The sequence below is a fragment of the Cetorhinus maximus genome, chromosome 7, assembly GCF_964194155.1.
Source record: "Cetorhinus maximus chromosome 7, sCetMax3.hap1.1, whole genome shotgun sequence".
NCBI lineage: Eukaryota > Metazoa > Chordata > Chondrichthyes > Lamniformes > Cetorhinidae > Cetorhinus > Cetorhinus maximus.
The window spans coordinates 143,604,530-143,610,529 of NC_135885.1; positions in this window are offsets into that span (position 1 = coordinate 143,604,530).

Here is a 6,000-nt window from a genome sequence, read left to right on the forward strand (position 1 = left end):
AGGGATTGATGAAAATGTCCACAAGCACAAACAATAGCCAGGCACTCTTTCTCGCTCTGAGGGTAGCGTTGTTCCATTTGCATTAGTGCCCTGGTTGCAATTGCATCCTTTCATCCTTGCTGCATTAGGGTTGCTCCTAGGCCAGTCTCGCTGGCGTCAAACTGCAAGGTGACTTCCTCATTGATGTTATAGTGCTTCAGCACTGGTGTTGTCGTCACTGGTTGTTTGATTTTAGTAAACGCTGCTTCTTGTTCCGATCCCCAACACTGCACATCCTAGGCAGTGAGCTTGTGTAATTGCTCACACTCTGACAACAAATTAGGCAAGAATTTTGCTAAATAGTTCGCGAATCCAACAAATCGCTGCAGTGCTTTTATATCTGCTGGTCATTGCATCGCTGCTACAGCTCTCACCTTGTCAGGATCTGGACAAAGACCTTTTTCTGTCAGTACATGACCTATGTAGTTGACATCAGATATCTTCAGTTGCAATATTTTTTTCTTTTTCAGCTTCAGGTTCATCTAGCAAGCTCTCTTTATCAGTCGTATTAAATTCTGATCATGGTCAGCTATGGCTCCTACCATTGTGTCTCCACATCCACAGACTAGTAGATCATCCACTATGGCTTCCACTCTGGGAAGATCACTGACTATCTCATGTTGTCTGCTTTGATACTCTTCTTGAGCCGTGGAAATGCCAAATGGCATATGCAACCATCTGTATCTTCCAAATGGCATCTAGTATGTAGTTAGAATGTTGCTGCTTTCATTCAGTTTCACTTGTCAGTAACCATCCTTCAGGGTGGTAAAGATCTTTACCTTAGCAAGTTGTGGCACAATTCCTTCGATGGTTAGCATGGGGCAGTGAGATCTCTTCTTTTCCTTTGTATGATGCCATCTGCAGTATTTGCATCCTGTCCTTTGTCCGCGATTGTTCTGCTCTTTTGGCCTGGAATGTCTCTCAACATAATGTACCTCCTGGACTGCTCTTCCATACATGTGCTCTAACTGATGATTTACAAGCTCCGCATTTCTATACATGTCTATTTCTTTCCTGAATGTAAGTTTCTCCTCTTTCATTAGACTTGCTCTCAACTGAGGGGTCTCAAAGCCTAAGACTATTCAATCTTTAATCAGATCATCTTTTGGTTATCCGAATTCACTTGATTCTGCAAGCTGTGTTACTGCAGTCACATACTGATCTACAGTTTCCTTTTCACCTTGAGCTGTAGTGCAGAATACATAGCGTTCATGAGTATCATTTACTCAGAGTTCAAAATATGCATTCAAGGCTTTCAAAATCTCTGTCATCTATTTCCTTTGTTCATCAGTTAGATTTAGGGTGGATAACAATTTGTAGCAGTCCCTCCCCAACAGTGTTAGAGGTGTGGCTACTCTCATCGGTTATGGCTTGTTAATTAACTCTGATGCAAGCTCATAATTTTGCCATTGCAAGTGGAAAACCTGCCAGTTCTGCCACATATCACCGTTCATTTCTACAGGATATGGGAGGCAGAAGTTTACAGCCATGTTTACTCACCCAGTATTTTACTTGCAGCCTTCAGTTTGAGTTTGCTTTACCTTGTCTTTTTTCAGCAGCTTTTTGCAGATTTTAACATTTCTGTGTGCCTTTCTGAGCTGTGGTTTTTCTGCAACATTTCCAGGGTCTCAAAACTCTATTTTATCTCCACTTACGACACCATGTTTTGAGTTCCAAGACAGCAGTGCTTCTTGGTGTCTTTTTCTTAGTAAGTCTTCATTGAACTGAGTGTAAGATGGCATATGGCCACATCAAACCATATAGGACATGTAGTATTATTGCATTTCAAAAACCAAACATGATCTAGCCAAGGTTTGCCACAGGTTTAGCATAACCTCCCTACTTATTAATTTTATCCTTCACAGAATCACAGAACCACAGAATCTTAATGGCACAGAAGGAGGCCATTCAGCCCATCATGTCTGCATCAGCTCTCCAAATGAGCATTATGACTTAGTGCCATTGCCCTGCCTTTTCCCTGTACCCTTGCACATTGTTTCTATTCAAATAATCATCTAATGCCCTCTTGAATGCCTCGATTGAATATGCCTCTGCCACACTTCCAGGCAGTGCATTCCAGACCCGAACCACTTGTTGTGTGAAAAAGCTTTTTCTTACGTCACACTTGCTTCTTTTACAAATCACTTTAAATCTGTGTTCTCTCATTCTCGATCCTTTTACGTGGGGAACAGCTTCTCCCTATTTACTCTGCCCAGCCCCCTCATGATTTTGAACACCTCTGTCAAATCTCTTCTCAGCCTTCTCTCCAAGGGGAACAGTCCCAACCTCTCCAATCTATCCTCATAGATGAAGTTTCTTATCCCTGGAACCATTCATGTAAACCTCTTCTGCATTCTCTCCAATGTGTTCACATCCTTCCTCCTTCCTATAATATGGTACCCAGAGCTGTACACAAAATTCCAGCTGAGGTCTAATGAGTGTCTTATATAAATTCAGCATTACCTCCTTGTTCTTGTACACTATGTCCCTATCAATAAAGCCCAGGATACTAGATGCTTTATTAACTGCTCTCTATAGAAATAAAGCCTAGTGCTTGGTTGCCTTTATTTTTTATGACATTGCTAACCTATGGTGCAACTTTTAGTGATTAGTGTATTTATTCTCCGAGATCCCTTTGCTCTTCTACTTCACTTAGTTTGCACCTTCCAAGTAATAACTGAACTCCCTGTTCTTCCTACCAATATGTACTTCTCACATTTATCTGCGTTGAATTTCATTTGCCAATTATTTGCCCAATCTGGAAGCTTATTAAAGTCTTCTTGTGATTTGTTGCAGTCCTCCTCAATATTGGCTATCCCCTTCAAAATTGGTGCCATGCGCAAATTTAGAAATTGTGTTTTTGATTCCAAAGTCCAAATTTTTAATATAATATTGTGAACAGCAGTGGTCCCAGCTCTGATCCTTCTGGAACAACACATCCAGTTTCCTGTCACTCTGAATAACTACCCTTTACTCCCAGTCTCTGTTTTCTATCCTGAAGCCAACCAGTAGTCCATTCTGCTACTTTTCCCCTGACTCTGCATTCTCTGGCCTTGTTTATCAGCCTATTTTGAGATACCTTATCTAAGTCCTTTTGAAAACCCAGATAAATTACATCCAATGCATTATCATTGTCTACCCTCAGTGTTACCTCCTCAACAAATTCAATAAGGTTGGTCAAGCAAGATTTTCCCATTCAAAATCCATGTTGACTACTCATTATTGTATTTTTCATTTGTGGGTGTTTTTCTATTCTCTCTCTTGGTAGGGATTCCATTATTTTACCTACCACAGATGTTAAACAGACTGATCTATAATTGCTGGGACATGATCTGTTCTCCTTATTAAAGATAGGAATGACGTGAACTATCTGCTAACCTCAATTGTTCCCTTATGTCTATTTATCCATGGAGCCGCACTAATGTTTTGTTTGTTCTTTCATTTTAGCAGCATATAGTTTTCCTGCACTCTGTTGAATAGTATTTTAAATGTTTCCCATTATTGTTCTATAATACTGTTTGGCAATATTGTTGTCCATTTTATTTTCCCAAGTTTTTTTCTCTCCCCTATAAAATTAGTTTTCCTCCAATCTATTAACCTGGTTTTCATCATATTTATCTCCTTCTCTACTATCACTTAAAGTAGAACACACTATTTGAAACAATGTTGGAAACAAAATCTATGTTAGTTTTTAAAAGGGAAACAGATGAATATTATAAAGAAACATTTCTAAGTGTATAGAGAAATGATAAGGAAATGTGACTCTCGATATATCTCAAGAGGCTTCACTTAAAAACTCTCCTTCCCTTTGCAAGCACCTTTATAAGATTGGACTTAACGGATGAGGGAATACCAGCCTCTAGATTTGGTTCCTTTATGATAATGTCTGCAGAGAAAAGAATTTCACTGCCATATCATGTACGATTGAGTTTACCCTATCACAGAAACTCAATCGCACAGATTTACCTTGAAGAAAGAATGAGGAAAACCTATCTGCTATTATCTATCATATTTCATTTTATCATCAATGGTGTGTTGTATGGTATTTTAGTGACTGATTTTTGAGAATCTGTTCCAGGCATTTCTGAAAAGATTGCAGTACTTTGAAAAAAATATCTGTTTGTCTTGCTGAATAATGGAATGATAATAAATGTTTTCTAAGTGTGGCATTATCATCAGCCTGACTTATTAGAATGTTGAATAGAAGATGCAACAAGCATCTGACCCGTTCATTTACATCAGTTCCCAGGCAGATAGGAAATTTAATGTGGAGCTGTGCTGAGAAGTGGGTGAAGAACAGTTTGGATTTCCATCAGTGACAGCAAAGTCCTAAATGCAGGTTAGCCATGGCATGAAAAAATGTGAACAGTTTGGCTTTAGGGAAATAGAACAAGAGGTAAAACCTTCTCATACCAACACCAGGTTCTGTCTTGTCTTTCACCCATCCTTGTTCCGAGGGTTGGCTCCACTATGAACAATCTTTCTCCACTGCTCTCTATCCTCTGTTCCCCTGTCCCATAAAGAGGCCTGTCCATGTTCTGATATTATCCATCCATGCCATCTTGTGTCTTCCTTGTGCACGTATTCCAGGTGTTTTGCCTTGTGTTACCTCTTTTTCCAAACACTCCCCTCCTGTTTGTATCATGTGCCTAAAATATGTGAATTCCTTGATATCAGTGCCTGGAACAAGTTCCTCCTAACATCAGCTTTCTTGAGCACCCACTCTTCTGTCCACCCATGACACACGTAATATCCGTCTGAATCCTTTCATTTCAAATGCTCTTATTTGAGCCTTGTCACTCTTCTTGATGGTCCTGCTTTCACAGCCATACATTGTCACTGGCCACACAAGGGCTTTCAAGACTAATTGTCATTGTAATCGAGATGCTGTGGCTACCCCATACTCTTTTTAAGTGAGCTCATAACGCCATGACCCTTATCAAGTCAAGCCCAAATTTATTTGATAGACCCTGCATCTTCCGTGATGAGAAACCCAAGATTGTGGAAGGGAACACAATTAACTCAATTAATTAGATTCCTACAGGTCTTTCCACATCACATTTGTCTTGTCAACATTGATCAGGGGACTATATTTCCAGGTAACTTGGTCAAGATGATCCACCAAGTCCTGTAGCTCCTCCACTGAGTTAGTGAGCAGAAAAGTGTCATCAGCATATTGAAGATTTGAAACTCACCACCCACCAGTTGATATCCGACCTTTGTATCCATCAAGTATCTCTCTCATAACCATTTCTTTTAGGATGTTGAATAAATATGGTGAGAGGACACACCCCTGTTTAACACCCTTTTTGACTCTTAACCATTCTGAGAGGCTGCTGGCAACTCTGACCCTAGCTTGTTGCTTACGATAAAGCTTGACTAGCAAGTCAATTAAAAGTGCTGGGTATCCCATGTCTAACATTGTCAACCAGAGTTTCTCATGTGAGTCCAAATCGAATGCCTCTCAAAATCAATGAAGCTCATGTATATTGGCTGCTAATGTTCTTGGATTTTGTGCCTTATGATTCTAAGATTAGCGACGTGGCCCGTGGTTCCTCTCTCTCGTCAAAATCTAGCTTGCTCGTCAGCAATCTCACTCTGTCTTTTTCTGGATCTGTTCCAGGACAAACTGAGCAAGACTTTACTAGAGTGGGAGGTCAATGCAATTGTTCTATAATTTGTGCACTGTTTCAGGTCACCTTTCTTTGGAAGAGTGGTAAAGGTAGAAGCAGTCCAGTCCTCCTACTGGGCTGGCATTACGGTTATCCATATATCTTAAATTCATGGCTCTGTTGGTAGAACTCTTACCTTTGGGTCAGAAAGTTATGAATTCAAGTTTTATTCTAGAGACTTGAGCTCAAAAATCAAGGCTGACACTACAGTGCAGAACTGAGGGAGTGCTGCACTATGAGGTGCCATCTTTCAAATGAGATGTAGAACTGAGGCACCATCTGCCCTCTC